The sequence below is a fragment of the Miscanthus floridulus genome, chromosome 18 (assembly GCF_019320115.1).
Source record: "Miscanthus floridulus cultivar M001 chromosome 18, ASM1932011v1, whole genome shotgun sequence".
Classification (NCBI taxonomy): domain Eukaryota; kingdom Viridiplantae; phylum Streptophyta; class Magnoliopsida; order Poales; family Poaceae; genus Miscanthus; species Miscanthus floridulus.
Genome location: NC_089597.1, coordinates 64,122,706 through 64,143,435, shown reverse-complemented (window position 1 = coordinate 64,143,435; position 20,730 = coordinate 64,122,706). Strand labels below are relative to the sequence as shown.

The 20,730-nt window shown below is 47.5% G+C and overlaps 1 non-coding gene and 1 pseudogene across 1 annotated transcript; both read right to left on the bottom strand.

Annotated features, from left to right (window-relative positions):
- The window catches only part of LOC136523964 (protein NRT1/ PTR FAMILY 7.2-like), a 35,745-nt pseudogene extending 15,476 nt beyond the window's left edge, over positions 1–20,269 (bottom strand).
- Positions 9,103–9,211, bottom strand: LOC136525102 (small nucleolar RNA R71). The gene has a single exon (XR_010776426.1). It is a non-coding gene; the product is annotated as a small nucleolar RNA R71 (small nucleolar RNA).
- Positions 20,270–20,730: the final 461 nt, after the last annotated feature.

Here is a 20,730-nt window from a genome sequence, read left to right as displayed (position 1 = left end):
GAACCAAGACAATGCGCTTGGCCGCTCATGCAGACTTTGGAAGCTAGCTAACGTCCCCGCGACGATCTCTGTGATTTCCGACGCCGGGCAGCGTATAGTGTGAGTGACAAGTGTTAAATGATTACTTGTACGTCTATATCTGGGTATGCGCAGTGAGATCCACTGGATATCAATAATGTTACTGCCACATAGAGGTGCCCCTCGTTTTCTAACAGTGGATGGATCACGAACCACCCTAAAAATGATTTTAGAGACAAACCACTCTCTATAAATTGATTTCTAAAGACGATTTCTACTGTTATCAAACATATATATAATCTATACATCTTATATCTTATATATATATTTTCAAACCCCACTAGAAGTTCTATCTTAACATACAAGCTATCCACGTCATTTCTCACCATCTATCCACACCATCTCCCACTAATGCCAAGTCAGCCCACTAACTTTCAACCTATTAATGCAAGCCATCCATGTCACCTCTACAACATCTTGTAGTTTGATCTATTTCTTTTATTTTTGTATTGTTATGTCCAATCTATATCTATATCTATATTTATATCTATATATCTTATATTTTCAAACCTCACTAGAAGTTCTATCTTAATATGCAAGGCATCCGCTTCATTTCTTACCACTATCCACATCATCTTCCACTAATGCCTACAGTCGGCCCACTACCTTTCAACCTATTAATGCAAGCCATCCACATCACCTCTACATCATCTTATAGTTTGATCTATTTCTTTTATTTTTTTGTCAACATGCCCAATTTTGAATCAATGCAAGAACATGTAGTTCTAACTCATGCATGCAATGATTTATTTGTAAGAAAGTCCTGCAACACGCGGGCATGCTTCTAGTTCTTTTTATTTTTAGGGGCGATTGGTGTCATGGATCATCCTAAAAAGAGAGACATTTCTAGGGATAGTCAAAGACACCAATCATGGTTGAAAAATTCAACAAGGCTTGTAACGTGACTTGGCTCTAAAAATAGGTGCAATACAATGAAATCGTAAATTTTCCAGATGAAGTTGTGTAGGATAGTTTGACACTAAGATAGGCAATCATATGCAGGGAATGATTGCGGAAGAAAAAAATAAATTTTAAAATTAATTAAGTCCATTTCTGGCCTCCCAACTCTTGTATTTGTCTAATTTTAAACCCCAACTATGAAACCGTCTAACTTTGGCACCTCAACTATCAAAACATCTAATTTTTACCATAGAGCCCTCCCAAAACCACTCAAACGGCCTTGATAGTTAGGGTGCTAAATATAAACAAAAACAAAAGTTGAGGGACCGAAAATAGACTTAATCATGTACTTTAGTTTTTAAGATATTTATGAAAAATTTTAAACATTAATTTTATATATTGATAAATATTTATTCGTATTAAATTTTTTATCTACATTTTTTTATTTTATATATTGGAGTTTTTCTGAATATGAATCCAAAATTATTAAAAATATAATATATATGTTTGAAGTTCTTATATTTTTCAAATTCATTTTTTTCAAATTGTTCGAATGAACTTGAGCCAACAACTCCCTGATCTGTGTCGGGAGGGAGCAGAGTCGATCGTGAAGGCTCGTCCCTACCGACAATACCATCATGACGGCGGCAACCACCGCGTCTTGGAGCACCGAATAGCGCTCACCACTGGACTATGCCAGGGCGGCAGAGGAACGCGCCCAGCCTACCGACTCGTTCCGCCCATAGGCCGCCAGCCAGGTCTTTGCTGGCCTGGCGTAGCCCCATCACCTCAGCTTGAGCGGCAACTAATTGCCCTTGGATGCCTGGGAAGGGAACGAGAACTCATAACCATCAGTATCAAGGTGTAGGTCGAACGGATCTTGACGAAGACAAAGTTCAACTCACTAGTAAGCTCCGCCTAGGCCGCCGCCGCCGTGGCCTTGGCTTCAACGGTCTCCCCATTTGCGGCGTCAAGAACCACTTCCGCGGTCGAGATATACTCTCTCAGCCGCCTCGCCTCCCGATTCATGTCATGAAGGGCTTCACGCGTCACATCGGCCTCCTACACAACCGCAAGGACGCCCTTCCCGCCGCAACCTGCCCTATTACCAGGCAAGGGGGCATCGGATGTCATCATGCCTCGATTTGCCAGAGGCTGTGACGGCGACGGAGCGCCTCCACCAACGACGGGCCTTAGAGCAGGACATGCCATCAAGATAGCCATGCACCAAGCAACCTATCATGGCCTCCTTCCTCAAAGCAAGGTTGAAGAACAGACTCCCACTTACCCAAGTCTCACCAACTCCCCGCAAAGAAGAGTAGGGCCCTGAAACATACGCTTCTCGACGGGCCCCTCCTCTGGCTCTTCCCCCGAGCGCTTGACTCCGGCCATGGACGACGATCAAGAGCTCAGAGGAAACAACGACTAACAATGAAAGGTGAGAATACAGAAGCTAAAGCACAGGCTTACTAACTCTCCTTTTCATCCTCTGTTTTTATAGGCAGGGGACGCGCACGGCCAATGGAATCCCTACAATCTCTCCGAGCGACAGCGCCGATTAAGGCTAGGCCACGTCCCCACGATCTCTAGGAAGGATGCCTTCTGATAAAAGTGCATGGGGAAACAAGCCACCAAAAGCGATGCCATAGCTTCGCTGAGAATGAATCCAACCGCACAATCGAGGAAGCCGTGGGACCCTATGGTCCACATCCGACGCACCATCACCCGAGCTGGTGCAGGCGAGTGATCTGACACTTAGATCAGGTACTCGGCCCATCTCACCCCTTCAGCAGGTGTAAGCAGTAGTGATCCATTCACTACCGACCCTGCCATTCTAGAGTCAGGGGGTGTTCGAGAGGGTCACCAGTATGATCCTAAAACCTCTGACACACTGTGTGTCGGATTATTTTGCTCTGGCAATATCCAGCAATGTAATCACTTAGACAGAATTGGATGGTAGCACATGTGACACAGAGATTTATATTGGTTCGAGGCATGGTACACGCTAATCCCTACTCTAGTGGTGTGGCTACTCTTGTATTCATATGCTCAATTAAAGGGGTTGTTGCTCCAAGCTACGAGTAGATTGGAATGGTGAAGGTTGGATCTCGAGATAACAGATTGTGTTCGTAGTTTGTTACAATAGATTGATCCTAGCTATTGTCCAGATATGCCCGCCTCGGTTTGTCTTGATCTCCACACTGGTTGACTGCATCAACCCTTGCGGGCCTCCTCTTGACGGCTGCTGGGTCGATAGCTAGGTGGTGGTCATGTATACGGGCGGTGCAGGTACCCTTGGCCCATATTTCTAACGGTAGCCCCTGTAGGACTTAATGATAAGCTAGTACATAGCTTCAAGCTCTTGGGACATCGTTGTCTCCTCGGTAAGTTCTACATAGAGTGAGTACACAGTGAGGATCTTCGGGTGTCGAAGCCTCGAGCAGTGCAAGTAGATATTCCCAAGTATTGGTGAGCCAGTATGTTGCCATTCGAGTACTAAGGGCATTTCTTGGGTAGCAAAAATCTTCTTCAAGCATTGAGTGTGGCGGTGGTACACCATACATCAAAGGATGTTGCCCCTAGCAGATGTAAGTGCCTGGCTCAGGTGGTTCACCCATATCAGGAAACATAGTTTCCTGGGTGTTGTCCTCGGGGCGTTGTCAACGCCGCGTTCAAGTGGTGTACCCGATAACCGGAAGCGTAGCTTCCTGGACATCGTGGATGCTAGGTTAGGGTAGAAATACCGCTGTACTCGAGAAGTTGGTTCTCGACGTATTCCGGCGTGTAAATAGTGGTTGCGCATCATTAAGTCTTAGTCGTAAAACAATAATGAGGATGGGGTAGGTGCGCCTCCATCGCCTGCGCATCACTAAGCCAGTTGATTTTTAGGGTGACCTGTTGAAGGTCATTTTGTGATCAAGCACTAAGGACGTCATGTTTTTCTTTGAGACCCGTCAAGTAACATGGTACAAATTGTCGTGAGCCTCACTTAATGGAAGAATAAGGACATTGTCCTAGATCCCTGAGGCCAATATAATAGTATCCCGATGCGAGCAATACTGTGGGCGAGTAACGAACACGTGAGCAACTGTCGGTAGTTGCGTGTGTTACTCTTCGAGCTGATAATGGGTAGAATGAGTGAACGTCCACTTCACTAAAAGGAAGTGGCAGGACAAAGCCAGACCAGCGAGGGCACACCATAAAACTCTTTTTCTAGATTTCAAGAGCTCGTACTTTGGTTACAGCCATAGGCTAACCAGTTTTCCAGTTTCCCCCAAAGGGGCACACATCCGCTGAAATAAGGTACTTCGAGCTTGTCCGGATATTGGGAGATTTACATGACATTGAGTATCAGAGGTTTTATAGCCAGACTAGTGCCCTTCCCGAAAACCCCCTAACTCTAGAGGGGTAGGGTCGATAGCGAATGAATCGCTACTGCTTACACCTGCTGAGGGGGTGAGCTAGGCTAAAGTACTCGATTTGAGTGTCAGACCACTCGTCTGCACTGGCTTAGGTGAAAGTGTGTTAAAAGCGGACCGCCAGGATCCATGGATGAGTATGCTTATCGAAAGTCGAGGCGTCAGTGTTTGCGGCTCATTTTCCCACACAGTAGCATGTGCGGTTGGGATGCCATCCGTGCGCCGGTTCCTACTTATATAAAGAAGGGGAGGCATAAATGGGCATAATTTTATTTGCCCACTGTTGAGCTTACCTCCCTTTCTTTAATTCTTCGTCATCCTCTGCCTCTATCCCCTTTGATCCAATCTGATGGAGAGTGTGGGGAGCTTGAGAATAGAAGTTCCTAGACGAGCGGTAGGCGAGCGCTATCCGCCCATCCGTCCTGCTTTTGTCGGGTAAGTCCTTGGACCGACCTGAATCAGGTGAACTTGGGGCTTTGTGCTTCTTCTCACTGGGTGTTCCTCTAGGCTTCCTCTGCTTGATGATGTGAGTCCTCCTAAATCGCTGGGCGATGCCGCGGCGGTGGAGGGGGGTAGTTAACAACCATTATAAACCATCAATATAACATGTATAAGGGCATAAATATAATCACCAATGAAGGTCTAGGGGTTTAAACTAACAAATTCCATAAGTTTTGGTGAACCTATATTTTCTGTAGGGTTTATCTAGATAACTGTCAAGGTGGACCTAGATGTCAGATTTAATCGCGTTTATCCACAGCGAAAACAACCCCAAAAAGTTCCAGAAGACTCGAGAGGACACCACACCGAAGTGGAGGGTGAGGCGCCGCCACCTGTAGGCCGGCCAACCCTCGGGGCCACCTATCAGCCCCCCGTTGCTATGTTGGTTCTCCACCGCCTCCTAGACTGCATCTATGCCATTTATTCAAGTCGGTTTGATCCGAGGGCTTAGGATTGACGCTTCGGCCTATATATACCAACCCCTACCCCCTCCCTTGGGCATATTGCATTCAAGTCATTTGAGAATACAAAAACCCTAATTATTCTCAGAGCTCCACCATATTCTAGGGCATAGCTAGTGAGGCTAGGTCTAGAGGGAGGCAAGCAGGTTTCGCTTGGATTTCTGATCGTGTCAAGAGTGTGGTTTGGTATAATCTTTGTACCCCCTCTCTTTTGTATCTCTCATTACTTTTATATGTTTGCTACAATTGTTATGACATTATTATTCATATCATTTATGTTCCTAGTTATCATGTTCATAGTCTACTTTGATTATATACTTAGTATAGCTAGATTATCCTTATATTTATGCATAAGTTCATATAGCACTCACTCTAAGGTACCATGGGTGAGTGGTCGACATTGTGTAAGCGTGGTGTTTATACGTTGTTTACCTATGGATACACCCTATATTCCGGGTCATGTGGTAGATCACAGATGTGACACTCTCGTTGAGTCCTTTGTAGTCCACTCCCTGTATATAGGTATACAAGTAGGATCTAGTTATGAAGGAAGACAAACTCTATTCTTAATCTTCCTTAGTAATATCCCTTATGTGTAGATATGAAGTTGATCTTAGCTATGACTACTAGGTGTAATTGCACTAATCAATGTATGCTTTGACTTGTAATTAAGAATGACTTGGGAATTATTCCTCTAATTTTCTACTTAACCATGCTAATGCCATAGATAGGAGTACTCTAAGTGATCAATGCTTAGTTATTATACGCTATTCATATATACATTTACCTCTTGACTTACCCCTGTTGTGAGTAGAATATTGGTTATGGTTTACTTCTCCATCAATAGCATAAGTTATCAATATATGTCCTTGCCAGACCTTCCCTGTGGTAAAAATATAAATAACGATACCTAGAATACTCCCGGGTGAAGTGCTATAATGGTATATTATCTGTGCGCTTGTAGATTCCTTTCATATATAAATATATTCTTCCTAGTCACATAAAATAATAAAGAGCTACTTAGTATTATTCTAGTAGTAATGCTAAGTAGCACCAACAAGCATCTCTGGCATCATCACTAGGGATGACAACATAGTAAAGTAATGTTAAGAGATGTAGACAAACACTAGATGGCTACTAAAACAAGTGACAAATTAATAAATACCAACAAGCATTTCTGGCGCCATTGCCGAGGAAGGTAGCTAGGCAAAGGAAGTATTGATAAACTTATACTTATTGATGTGATCGAGATAACCATTGACCTCTACTCAAATAGGCTTACCCTTGTTTTGTCTACTTTTATATCCCATGCAGGGTAATGTATGACCGGTTTTGACCTTCCGACAAACTACGTTGATGATCCAGAAGCATTACATAGGAGAACTAAGGCTAAACTTAAGAAAGTTTCAGCTTTAGAGTCGAAAGACAACCAGATAAGGTAAAGCTTAACACCCAAATTTGAAGCTATGGCTAACAAGATTCTCCGTGAATTCTCTACTCTAACTACAACCAACATCCGTACTGGACCAACAGTCAATGTTGGAGATAATGGATTCAAGCTCAAGCCAGCTCTCATCAATATGGTGCATGCATGCCAGTTTTGTGGGAAGGCACATTATCGGCATGAAAATGCGTCGACACACGGCAAGCCATAAGGATCTGCTTGATGGAGCTGGAGATCTGCTTGGCTTCAACGCAGGGATAACCGATCCTGCGTATTCCTCCCGAGATGTGCCAGTTAATTTGACCCTGCAATTGACAAGGAGAGAAAGTTTATCAGTAATTTAAGGTGGAACATGCTGGTCTATACCTAGACAGTTCCAAGTGTGCCGCTTCGGGAGCAGCCAGATGGAAAAATTGACTAAATAGCCGATACACACAGAAATCGGCTGTTACGGACACTAAAGCTCATGGATCGCGATTAATTTTATGTTTATAGGTATAATGCCCGTAGACATAAATGAGATCATCAGCTCGGTGGATATTACCAGTATGAATTGTTGAGTCGACAAATCTAATCAGGAAAAGATATAGCATGCAAACAAATCGACTGTTTAATACCAATGGATCTACAAACGCTCTAAATCTAATCTGTTACCATCAACAGTGAGGTTCGATCGGATCGATGACAACTATGATGATAATAACAAACTAATACCGAAGAATCCATAAAATCATCTATACTTCGACAGGCTTTCCGAAAGACATGCTATACATGAAGGCTCAGATGAATCGGCTGAAAAAGCTGATTTAGGTGAAAAGGGACTACAATGTGTGAACAATCGAGTATTTCACATGGACAAACCTATGGACTCCTTAGACTTAACCTACTATCTCTAATAGTAGGGTTCGACTGGATCGATGCAGCCATGATAGAGACAACAAATCAAACCCTTAAAGTACATAGATCTATTCACGCTTAACAGAATCATGGACATACACTGTAGGTGTTAATGCACAGGCGATCGGTTATTTAGTCGATGCAGTCATAGCAAACAGCTGAGGTCATGCCTAATCAGGAACAAATCTACTAACCAATATTCTCCAATCTACAGTGCCATCAGTGGGGATCGACCAGATCGTTACAGCCATAATGGTGAACTATAAACTAGATTTAACTAGCCAACAAACCTCTTCAAGATTATACATGCCTTAACCGCGTACTATGAACGATCAAGATCGAAGTAGAATGGCCGATGAAACATAACCCGTCGCTCAAAGTAAGAAACATCATGTTGTAATAAAGCAAACGATGGACTGAAAGGATATAAGGCCGATCTAACTCAATCTTGACTGGGCGGATTGATGCTGCTGCAACTAATAATAATGAAAACATCAGCAAGATCGGTAACTTAATGAATCTACCTGAAGGACGCCACCCTTATATTGAGCCGATAACTTGACCTTAATCTAGTTTGAATAGTGGAGGTTGACCGAATTGATGCAACCGTACTTGAACTAGACAAGAGTCGATAACTAGCTTTTACTAAAGTTCGTAGTGGAGGTCGACCGAATCGATGCAGCCGTTCAAACCAAAGTATAAACCATGATAGTACTTACAAACAAACTGGAGGTCGATTGGACCGATGTAGCCCTGCTTGCTGAAGAACTCGCCGAGATCTACTCTACTCCTACTCCTATAGGTTGGCCAGAGCCGAAAAAGGTAAATTGTATTTGATTGATTGGATGTCCTTCTACAATAGCCAGGGTCCAATATTTATACCCGGATCCCAAGCATGAATGCTACTTAAGTACCACTCATTACAATCTTTGGTATAGAATAATACATTCCTAATTTAAGATAACTTGGACCCTAATCTTTCCCTTTTTGTAGAGTCCAACATATTTCTCCCGACGCCAATCGTAGCTTCCTATCGTTATCTACTGGCGCTATCTGAAGAGAGCCAATTCCGACACTGCAATTGAATCAGCTGATATCGTCTTTATGCAATCGATTCCTTGATGACACAATCTTGGGAGCTTCGAGTTCCTGCAATTCTTCTTTCCAAATTTTGGTGTAAACACACATGAAGATGCGAGTGCTCATCTCCAACACTTTCTAGAAATTTGCAGCACTTTCACCATCAAAGGAGTGACCCAACATGCCATACTACATTGCCTCTTCCCATTCTCGCTTTTGGGGAAGGCAAAGCAGTGGTTCTATGCCAACAAAGATAGAAATACTACATGGGATAACTGCTCTACTGCCTTCCTAGCCAAGTTCTTTCTCATAGACAAGACCAATGCTCTACGTGGGAGAATCTCAAGTTTTTAGCAACAACATGATGAATCTGTCCCTGAAGCATGGGAACGCTTTCAAGATTACATATCAGAATGTCCTCATCATGGGATGGAGAATTGGCTACTCATGCAGACTTTCTACCACGGTTGACCAACAGTACCTGTGAGACTATGGATGCTGCTACTGGAGGTGTTTTCCTGTCACTCACACTCCCAGCTACAATAGCTATCATGGAGAAGATGGCCTCCAACCAAGGCTGGAATGAAGAACGAGTTCAGACCCACAAGAGAAGTAGAGGTATGCATCAACACAAGGAAGTAGACATGCTATCTACCAAGATGGACCTGCTATGAAGAATTTTGAAGACCAAGCCAATGAAAAGCAAGAAGTCATGCACATTCATGATTCTCGCATGACGTGTGAAGAGTGTGGAAACACCATCATTCAGGGAATAGCTGCCCTGAAACCCATGAGGATGTGAACTTCATCAACAACAACTACTTTTGTCCTCAACAAAATCAATGATGAAATCAGCAATAGAGGCCAAACTACCAAGGTAATTACCAAGGTAATCCTCAAGGTAATAATTTCAATCAACCACCCTTGAGAGAATTAATTTCTGGCCAAGCTAAAATTATGGAGGGTTTATCTATAAAATTAGCTTCCAATGATAGAGTTTTAGAAAATATAAATAATAGAATGGATAACCTCTCCTCTATCATTAAAAACTAGTATAGCTTTAATAAAATGATAGAATCACAAATAGCTCAGCTGGCTGCTGCTGTTCCTCTAACCGATAAAGGTAAGATTCCGGGGCAATCGGAAGATCTAGAAACTACAAATCTTGTATATATTCATAATGCAGCATATTATTGTATACAACCATTGACATGAAGGTGGATACATTATACCTTGCCAGAAAAGAAGAGCAATCCAGGGAGACCTATCATCCCCATCGCCATTGGACCTCACATTTTCCAAGAAGCTATATGTGGCTTCGGAGCAAGTGTCAACATCATGCCTAAGGTAATTTATGATCAAATTAATGGAGATACTTTGTTGTACACAAATATATGTTTACAGCTTGCAGATCAGTCACTCTGCTACCCCAAGCGAGTTCTTGAAGATGCCATTGTTTGAGTGGGACAATCATATGTTCCCATAGATTTTGTGGTTTTGGAAATAGGTAGAGATTTAAGGGCACCCATTATCTTGGGCCAACCTTTCCTAAGCACCACAAAAGCCATCATCTACGTGGACTGTGGGGGGTACGACCCTGGATACCCATGGTAGACCACATGGGCTATGCCCTCTAGGGCGGCCCAGCCCACAAGACGAAGCCTTGCGGGGCACGACTCTGGTCGGCGCCTTCCGCAAGACATCTGGAAGATATCCCAAAGATACTATGAGATCTGTTAGGATATGTATGATCCCAAGATTCCTATAATCAGTTATTACTTTCCAGTCATCTCTCAGATCTAACCGACTTGTAACCCTGCTCCCCGGACTATATAAGGCGGGCAGGGACCCCCTCCAAACACATGCAATATCAGACAATAGCTAATACAAACCAACAGACCACAGGAGTAGGGTATTATGTCATACTGACAGCCTAAACCTATCTAACTCGTGTGTCTCTGTTGCCTTCTTGTTCTTGATCTCATGCTCCTCTGCTGATGAATCTACCTTCATGGGATACCCCTCGGAGGACTACCGATGATATTCTATCGATAGTTGGCACGCTAGGTAGGGGCTGTGTGTGTTGTTTCCTTATCGAACAAGATGACTTTTTCCATAGGCTCTTCGTTCCTTTCGTAGCCCGGCTAGATCTTCATGGTCGGATCCATCTCGTGGGTCATCAACGCTGACGGAGTCGGAGAGCTCCTCGAGCCGGTGTAGATCGTTTCTACGCCGACCACCCCCACGCCTACAACTGCAGATCTGATCTTGGAACCACTTCCGAGGTCACCTTCATCAATGACCCGCCGCCCGCTTCCTCGCTACCAGAGGAGGTAGATCAGCAATGATGATCTGATCAAATCCATCGATCGGGTCGGTCTGAAGCTCGCCGATTGCCTCTCCATCGCCGAGTCAGCCCTAGATACTTTGGTTCAGCACCGACCACCCTCCGATCTAGATCTATCAGAGGCTGCTTGGAAAACTCCAGGAGTTGTGGCTCTGCCCTTCAGGCTCACCAACGTCGCCATTACTTACCAAGATGCCCTGAGGGGGAAATTCGCCGACCAGGTGGGAGATGCCCATCCACTCGCCGACCAGCTCGCCGTTTAGCCTCCGTCAGCCATCAACATGCTACACATAGGCCGGTGCCCCTAGAGCGTCCCTCCAGACCATCCTAGAGGAAAATCTGAGCTCCGAGTCTTAGGGCTCTACGGAGACCCTCGCCGAAACCTTCACCGAGAAGCTCCTTTTCGCACCCTTCCGGGGTGGCACGATCTTCAACGTCAGCGTCGATAGCCCTCCTCGGAATGGCGAAACCGAGGAGGAACACATTGCTCATGAGAACCGAAACGTCAACCGCGCGTAGCACCAAGAAAATGAGGCAGCTATTGCGCGGGTCGAGGCTGCTCGAAATAATTGGCTCGACTCATAAGGAAGGCCACTTCCACTCCACCGCGACCTCGACGAAGAGTTTCTCCGTGTTGACGGCCACGACGTCTTCAAGACTCCAAGCGCCAATCTGGCAGTGGCCACCAACAAGCTCGCCCGCCTCCCATAGATGCCCAAGCTCGCTAAGGTCGCTGCCATGCTTAAAGCGGCACACTATTAGGTTAATGAGATTCACAAGGATCAGAGACCTTCATGCTCCACGAGCACGATTCGCCGATCAGCTACGCTGAGATCCAATTGCCGCCCTAGTCAAAACCGTTTCACCGACCAATCACTGCCTCTATAGGGGGGAGCTGGGGGCCATCGCGCCAAACACCATCGCCAACACGACCAGGAGGTCGAACAGGATGCTCGAGTGCACCTTAGCAACCTCTGGGATGCACGACAGCGTATCGAGCAACGTCGCTTCGGTCGCCATGAAGACGGAGTGCGCCACCGCTAGGAGTACGAGCAGGAGTACAGAAACCCGGACTCAGCTCTCGAGTAGATCGAGGCCGGCAACGCTATAGCCAACACCGACCACAACCCCGAAGGGCCTCCAACATTTATGAGGGCACTTCGAACACTCCAATGGCCCCATGGTTTCAAAATCACTGGGGTCGAGCCCTACGAGGGAAGGATGAACCCAACACAGTGGCTATAGGCTTACGCCACCGCTGTTCCGCGCCACCAGAGGAGACACCAGTGTCATGGAAAACTATCTCCCCGTCATGCCTCACGCCACCCGCCATGAGCTAGTTTACTAGCCTTGCCCCAGACTCCATCGGATCCTAGGAAGAGCTAAAAAGTCTTCACCGACAATTATATGGCTACGTGTACTCGGCCAGGCACCAAGCATGATCTCAACCGCATCAACCAGAAGCCATCCGAGCTCCTCCGCAGCTACATTCGACACTTTTTCGAGATGAGGAATTCTATTCCCAACATCACATAAGCTAAGGTCCATCACCGCCTTCACCCGAGGACTCCACCATCGCGAGCTTCGCTCCAAGTTCAACCGCAAGCCACCCACAGGCATTGGTGAGATGATCACTACCTACCAACTAGTATGCCGATGACCGAGGAAGCCGAGGTGCGCTTCAATGAGGATGCGGGTCACCCATCGCCAACCTCGCCGGCACGACGACCACCCGACAACCGAAGCCACAACGACCGCCGCTTCGACGACCATAGTTACCATCGTGACAGCGGCCGTGATCGAACAGAAGGACCCAAGCCTGGCCAAAATCATCGCCGCCGGCCAGACCACATTGTCGCCGCCTGTCAATCAACCTCACGCCAAGTGCAACTACGACGAGCAAGTACCAAAAGATCCTCGATGGCCCATGCCCTCTTCACAAGAACGCCAAACCAAGATGAAGAACTGCCTTGGCTTGGCTAAGGAATTTCAGGACAAAAAGCTAGAAGACGACGCCTAACGACGGAGCTAGAGATAGCCGACCACCTGGGGTAACAACAATGCCTTCCAGAACCACGACAAGGTGGTCGCCACCATCTTTGGGGGCCTCACCACCACCAAAAGTAGAAGAGAATGGAAGCTTGCCGCACGGCGGGTGCTCTCCATCACTACGGAAGACGACACCGCCAACCCCAGTTATCGGCCCATGGTTCGAGGTACCCATCACCTTCAGCAGGGCCGACCAGTGGGCGGACATCTCCTACACAGGGCATTTCCCCCTCGTCCTCGACGCAACCATCTAGAAGGTGCTTTTAGAAAGGTGCTCGTGGACGGTGGGAGCACCCTGAATCTCCTCTTCGCTGGAGCCTTGAAGGAGCTAGGCCATGGGTTATCAGATCTCACACCCTCTGACTCCTCCTTTTGGGGTGTGGTACCTGGTAGGGCCTCCAAACCACTTGGGGAGATCACCCTACCAGTATAGTTCGGCACAGCAAGCAACTACCGCATTGAACACATCAACTTCTACATCGCCGACTTCAACACCGCCTACCATGCCATACTTGGTTGGCCAGCTCTGGCCAAGTTCATGGCTGTACCACACTATGCTTATCTGGTGCTGAAGATGCCTTTGCCTATAGGAGTTCCTGGCCCTACGGGCCAACCTCTCCATCGCCTACGCCTGCGAGACAGAGAGTCTCGCTCTCACCGAAGCCACCGACCTCTCCATCTAGATGGCCAGCGTGGTCACCGAAGCCAAGACGTTGCCTGCCGATGACATGGAGATCCCAGAGCTGGAGCCTCCCCGTGACTCCGCCAAGTCCAAGGAAATGAAAGGAGGTCGGCCTCAGCCTCGACGACCCTTCCAAGACTGTGAAGATTGGGGCTCACCTTGACCCCAAATAGGAAGGCGCGCTCGTCTCCTTCCTACGTGCCAATGCCGATGTGTATTGCTTGGAAACCTACAGACATGTCGGGGGTACCACGAGAGAAGATCTAGCACTCCTTAAATGTCTCGCCGACCACCAAACCGATCAAGCAGAAACTCCGCCGATTCACGCCAGACAAGAAGGAGGCTATTAGGGTAGAAATAAAATGGCTATTAGCTGCCGGATTTATAAAAGAAGTGTATCATCCTGAGTGGTTAGCAAACCCTATTCTCATTCGAAAAAATAAGGAATGGACAATGTGCGTTGATTACACTGATCTTAACAAACACTGCCCTAAAGACCCCTTCGGTTTGCCTCGGATAGACAAGGTTGTAGACTCCACCGACGGCTGTGAACTGCTCTCCTTCCTTGACTGTTACTCTGGCTATCACTAGATCTCCCTCAAGGAAGAAGACCAGATCAAGACGTCGTTCATCACGCCCTTTAGTGTATACTGCTACACCACCATGTCCTTCGGACATAAGAACGCCGGGGCAACCTATCAAAGGGCCATTTAGATGTGCCTCGATCAACAGATCGGCCGCAACGTCGAGGCTTACATCGATGATGTGGTCATCAAGTCTAGGACCGCCGACAATCTTATTGCCGACCTCGAAGAAATGTTCGCCAACCTGAAAAAGTACCAATGGAAGTTGAACCCTTCAAAGTGCATCTTCAAAGTTCCATCTGGTATACTAGCTGGGCTACATTGTCAGCGCTCGTGGCATCGAACCCAACCCTAACAAGGTCTCCGCCATCACCAACATGAAATGGCCAACATGCGTCAAGGATATATAGAAACTTATAGGCTGCATGGCTGCTTTAAGCCGCTTCATATCGCGCCTCGGCGAAAAAGGGCTACCATTCTTCAAACTCCTCAAGGCCTCCGAGCGCTTTTACTGGTTCGAAGAGGCCGATACAACTTTCGAGCAGCTCAAGGTGTTCCTAACAAAGCCTCCGATCATGACGGCGCCACGGCCAGACAAAACTCTCCTGATCTACATCGCCGCTACTTCCCGCGTCATCAGCACAGCCATCGTGGTCGAACACGAGGAGGCTGGGCACGCCTATAAGGTGCAACATCTGGTATACTTCATCAGCGAGGTCCTTAATGAGCCCAAAACTTGTTATCCTTAGGTCCAAAAGCTGCTATACGCCATCTTGATTACATCGCGTAAGCTCCGCCACTACTCGAGTATTACAAGGTCGTCGTGGTCTCCTGAATTCCCTCTAGGGGACATCCTCCTATAACAAAGAGGCTAACGACCTGTATCATCAAGTGGGTTATCGAGCTCGGCACTTACTCCATTGAATTCAGAAGCAGGCCTATGATCAAGTCTTAGGCGCTCGCTGATTTCATCGTTGAGTGGACCGAGATCCAAGAGCCCATCACCGCCACTTGCCCCGAGCACTGGGTGATGTACTTCGACGGCGCCCTTAACATCAATGGTGCTGGTGCGGGCATTCTGTTCATTACACCCACAAAGGATAAGCTCCAATACGTTCTTCGGATACACTTTTCGGCCTCCAACACCACCACCGAATATGAAGCATGTCTCCACGGACTCCGTATAGCCATTGAGCTCGGCGTCAAATGCCTCATGGTATACGGGGACTCTGCGCTGGTCATCAACCAGCTTAACAAAGACTGGTCTTGCTCCAGCGAGAAGATGGATGCATATTGCGCCGAAGTCAGGAAACTTGAAGGAAAATTCTACGGCATCGAATACCACCACGTGGTACGCGACCAAAATCAGCTCGCCGACCATTTATCCAAGTTGGGCTCTTCTCACGCCGTGAGTCGCCGGGGGTCTTCATTCAAGATCTCCTGGAGCCATCCATTAAGGAAGATAAGGAAGTACAGGAAGTTCCCCCCGCCGAGCAGTTGGTACTATCGGTACCTTCGCCGGCCACCGATTGGAAGGAACAATTCATCAAGTACCTCACCAGCGCCGAAAGTACCCGCCAACAAGACTAAAACTGAATGCCTAATTCGATGAAGCAAGCATTACGTGCTGGTATATGACAACTTGATGAGGAAAAGTGCCAAGGAAGGGATCCTGCAGAAATGCATCACCCAAGAAGAGGGAGTGAAGCTACTTCTTGAAATTCACTCTGGTTCCTGCGGCAATCACGCGGCCTCGAGAACACTGGTTGGCAAGGCTTTCCGAGCGGGTTTCTACTGGCCCATAGCCATCTCCGATGCAGAAGACCTTGTACGACGTTGTGAAGGATGTCAATTTTTTGCCAAGCAAATACACGTGCCGGCACAAGAGCTGCAAACCATCCTAGCTTCCTGGCCCTTCGCATGCTGGGGACTAGATATGATTGGGCCTTTCAAGCCAGCGCCAGGTGGCTTCCAGAACGTATATGTCGCCATTGATAAGTTCTCCAAGTGGATTGAGTATAAACCGCTCGTCTCGACTACTACAAAGAAAGCAGTCGAGCTCTTCGAAGACATCATCCACAGATTCGGTCTCCCGAATAGCATCGTCACCGACCTCGAAACTATATTTACTGGCCATCACTTCTGGGACTTCTGCAAAGACCATTGCGTCTCCATCAAATACGTCTCCGTTGCTCATCCTAGAGCCAATGGACAGGTCGAACGGGCGAACGACATGATCCTTGATGCCCTAAAAAAGAGACTATATAAGAAAGAAGAAAAGCACCCGGGCAGATGGCTCAAGGAGCTACCAGCTGTAGTCTGGGGACTGCGTACTCAAGCTAGTCACAGCACCGGTGTGTCTCCATACTTCTTGGTCTATGGCTCAGAAGCCATCCTACCAACAGACATTGCCTTCAGAGCACCTAGGGTGGAAAACTTTGATGAAGAGCAGGCTACAGCTGTTCGGACAGAGGACATCGATAGGGCCGAGGAGGAACGCCTAATCACCTGTGTCGCACAGCCAAATATCTGGAAGGCTTGCGGAGGTACTACAACCGCAACAGTCAAAGGTCGTTCATTTGCTGTCGGCGACCTCGTTCTCCGCAGAAAACAAAAAACCAAAGGGATGCACAAGCTCTCTTCCCCTTGGGAAGGGCCTTACGTCGTCAAAGAGGTCACCCGACCTAGGGTCTTATCGCCTATGTGACTTAGAAGAATTGATGTTCCCAACTCGTGGCACATCGAGCACCTTATATGTTTCTATCCTTGAAACGCTCCAGATATGTACTCTCCACTTTATGTTGAATAAAGTTTTGGTCTCCATAACCTGTCTCCACTTTTTCTGCATTGTGGTTTAACCCCCACTGACAGTCGCCGAGCTCTATGCTACTCCATAATGATCTCCAATATGAAATAGACATAACTGCGCCGACCATGTTTCTCCAAATCTCCAACGTTATCGCCGAACGGTTCTCTCCAATATCGCCAAACGGTTCTCTCCAATGTCGCTGAACGATTTCTCCAAAACGCCGACACATTTTCACCAAAAATCACCAAATAAGTCTTCTCCAAATCATCGAACACTTTGCTCCAAATCTCCAAGATATTTCACCGAATAGCGAGCAACAAACTTTCTTTTCTGTTCTCTTTGAAGAAGACCCAGTCTCCGATCTCTCCCTACACATGCCATGGGCTCTGCGCTCTACGTTATGGGTGGTCGACTGTGGTTCCTTGGTCATGCCTGTTCATCCTACACATCCATGGGCTCCGCGCTCGACGTTATGGACTTTGGGCTAGCCAAGGCCGAGAGTTCAGCATAGAACTAATTGCTCGAACGCCGCTTATACTACATATATCTCCTAAGTTATTTCAACAATCACCGAGCAGCACATGTTTCACTCTATTCTCTATGGAGAAGACCCAGTCTCCGATCTCTCCATACATGTGCTACGGGCTCCGCGCTCTGCGTTATGGGTGGTCGGCTGCGGTTCCTTGGTCACGCCTGTTCCTCCTACACATGCACGGGCTCCATGCTCGACGTTATGGACTATGGGCTAGCTGAGGCCATAGGGGTCAGTATCGAACTAACTTCTCGGACTCTACTTATACTCCATATAAATACGTCATGGTCAACACTATGAGGATTTTCTTTCATCAAAACTACAAGCAAACTGCATACACATGCACCATGTAACATTCCTCACATACATAATTGTTTTTGCGCTCTCACGTGTTCTAACTACACTGTCAAGATATTATAGATGGACAATCTCTAAATAGATCACCGAGCTCCACCATCACCATCTGTCTCACCGAACAGGTCTATATCGCCAGCCAACTTTTTCGCTGCGTCCTCCACCTGATATTCCAACTGCTGGGTCTCCGCATTGCTAAGTCCTTCAGCGAACCCACCCCGTATCACCTGAAGGTCGACGGTTGGGTAATGGGACCAAACCACCGCAAGGACATGAGTAGTGACGAACACAACGGTGTCATGATAGAAGCTCTTGAAGTTCTCCCATGCTGCTTTGCACCTCTGGATGATTATGTCTTAACATTGCCGCCTGCTGTCGAGCTGAATACCCAGTTCTAGGTCGACACAGTCAAGCACCAGTTTAATTGCAGCGACTACAACGTCAAAGTTGTCCCTTTGGGTCCTGGCCTCCTACACCAGCACATCAAACTATGCCTTGGCTTTATGATGGTAGCCTACAAGCGTTACAATGATCCATCACACAAAGAAACTACTTCGACGGTAATTCTGACTAGGAGGTATTCACCTTTCAGCTCCTTGGCCAGTTTATCTGCTCGCTCAGACTCCTTCGCCTTCTCCTGTCAAAGTTGTTTGATGGCCTGGCGCAGTTGCCGAGCTCCACATCTTGCTCTACAAGCGCAACAGTTAGCACAAAAAATATGGCTATTCAGCAATACCAAGTGCATTCGTCGATATACTCTACCTACTTTCTGCTCGGATACACTTCTGAGCTCTTTGGATTTTTGTTCCAACTGCTCGAAGACACTCCATAGTTGTCTGGATACAACAGCCAGTTGCTCAGACTGGCTATGTAGCTGTTAGACTGGCTCCGTAGCTGCTCGACGCAGCCGCCAGCCGCTCGGATAGGACCCCCTTCTGGTATTCCAGGTCCCGTGTGTTGGACTCTGTAAGGTCTCATTCGCGCCGGGCCCTCTAGATGTTTCTCTCCGAGACGTTCACCGCCTCTTTGAGTTTTTCGTTCTCCTCGGTGAGGGGCTCCATCCTCTTTATCAGCTGGCGCGCTGCTCGGCAGTCCGCATTATCTCCTGCAAATGCATAATGACAATGTCGAAATCCGGTTATAAAAGTCAAAGAGGAGCATTTCTGATGCAGTACTAACCTTGATTTGCTTTGTCACCTGGCAAGGGTGGTTTCTAGTCTCCTTAACTCCCTGGTGGTGTCCTCCTCTTCGACAATTACTATGTCATCCCGCGCTTTTGGAGGATTCGAACAGCTTAGGGTCGAGGTTCCTCATGCTCGATCTCCTCCACCTCGTGCTCCTCTGCTGCCACCGGAGGCACCACCTTGGGGCTCGGTGGACGGATAGCGGGTCCGACTATGCCCTCCAACGACTCAGGGAGCGCTGTCTGCTCCTTCGACACTGCAATATTCTCCACTCCATATTCCGGTGTGATGCTAGTAGCTACAGTTTCTACTCCAGAGGACATAGTGGTGCCTCCCATCACCGAGGGTACAGTCGTCGACTCGTTCGTCGTCGACGATAGCTCGTCAGTCATCATCGGCATAGTCGACCAACGGCGGTAATTGGCTCCACCGTGTGCGGATGAGCACCTAGGGACTATAGGATGGGGTCCACCGGCATTCCCTCCGTCCCAAAGCTAGCCTTCGGCTGCTTGTTAGTCTGGATGGGCAGGACTAGATCCGTCGTATGCCTTGCTCTACATCAAGTCAGCTCGTCAGTCATCACAAAAGTTAAGAACCTATAGCAAATTAACTCCAAGGCAAGAATACTTACGGTTTAGTCTGCCAGTTCAATTTCTTGAACCGGCGGTGCCTGCCCGAGCCCCCAGGCGCAGCCATGGGATCGACTCCCGTACTCTATGGAGGTGGTCTTCGCTCCTCCATAGTCGACCTTTGTTCTACCTGATGCTCTGGGGCCCCCTCCGCCTGCTGCTCTAGTTTTCCCTCCGCTTGTTGCTCGGGGACTCCCGTCGTTTGCCCCGTAGGGACTCCCATTGTCTGCTGTGCAGGAACTTGCCTCTCCCACTGCTCGGGGACTTCCCTCGTCTGTGGCTCAGGGACTTCTTCGCCTCCCCTTGATTGATTCCCCATGGGAGTGCTGTGTGGAGGCTCTTTCGTGCTCTATGGAGGATCCTTTGAAACTTTGTCACCATCCGACCAGTCGAACACAGCGGTCCTTCGCGTTCAACTGGTCTGATCATTGCCAAGCGAGATGCCGCCTAGTTTGATGGAAGTAGAACCCGTCATCTTCCTCCTCTTCTGGGCCGGCTCATCTACCGCTGCCCTCTTCCCCCGGGCTTTCTCCGACACCGGGGGAGAACTTTCTGTCCGACCAACATCTGTGCCTCCGGAGTCCGACAAGATGTCGATGGCACTTCCTTCAGGTTGAGTTGGTGGTCGTGCATCCACAGCTGGTGGCCAATTGCCCTTCGGCACACTTGAAAAGTACACCGCCCTATCCTGTGAATGGATCTTCGCATAGGTAAATCAGTCTACTGCTCGGCAATGAAGAAGGATACAAAGCATCAGGAATACACAACTGAGATATTTAC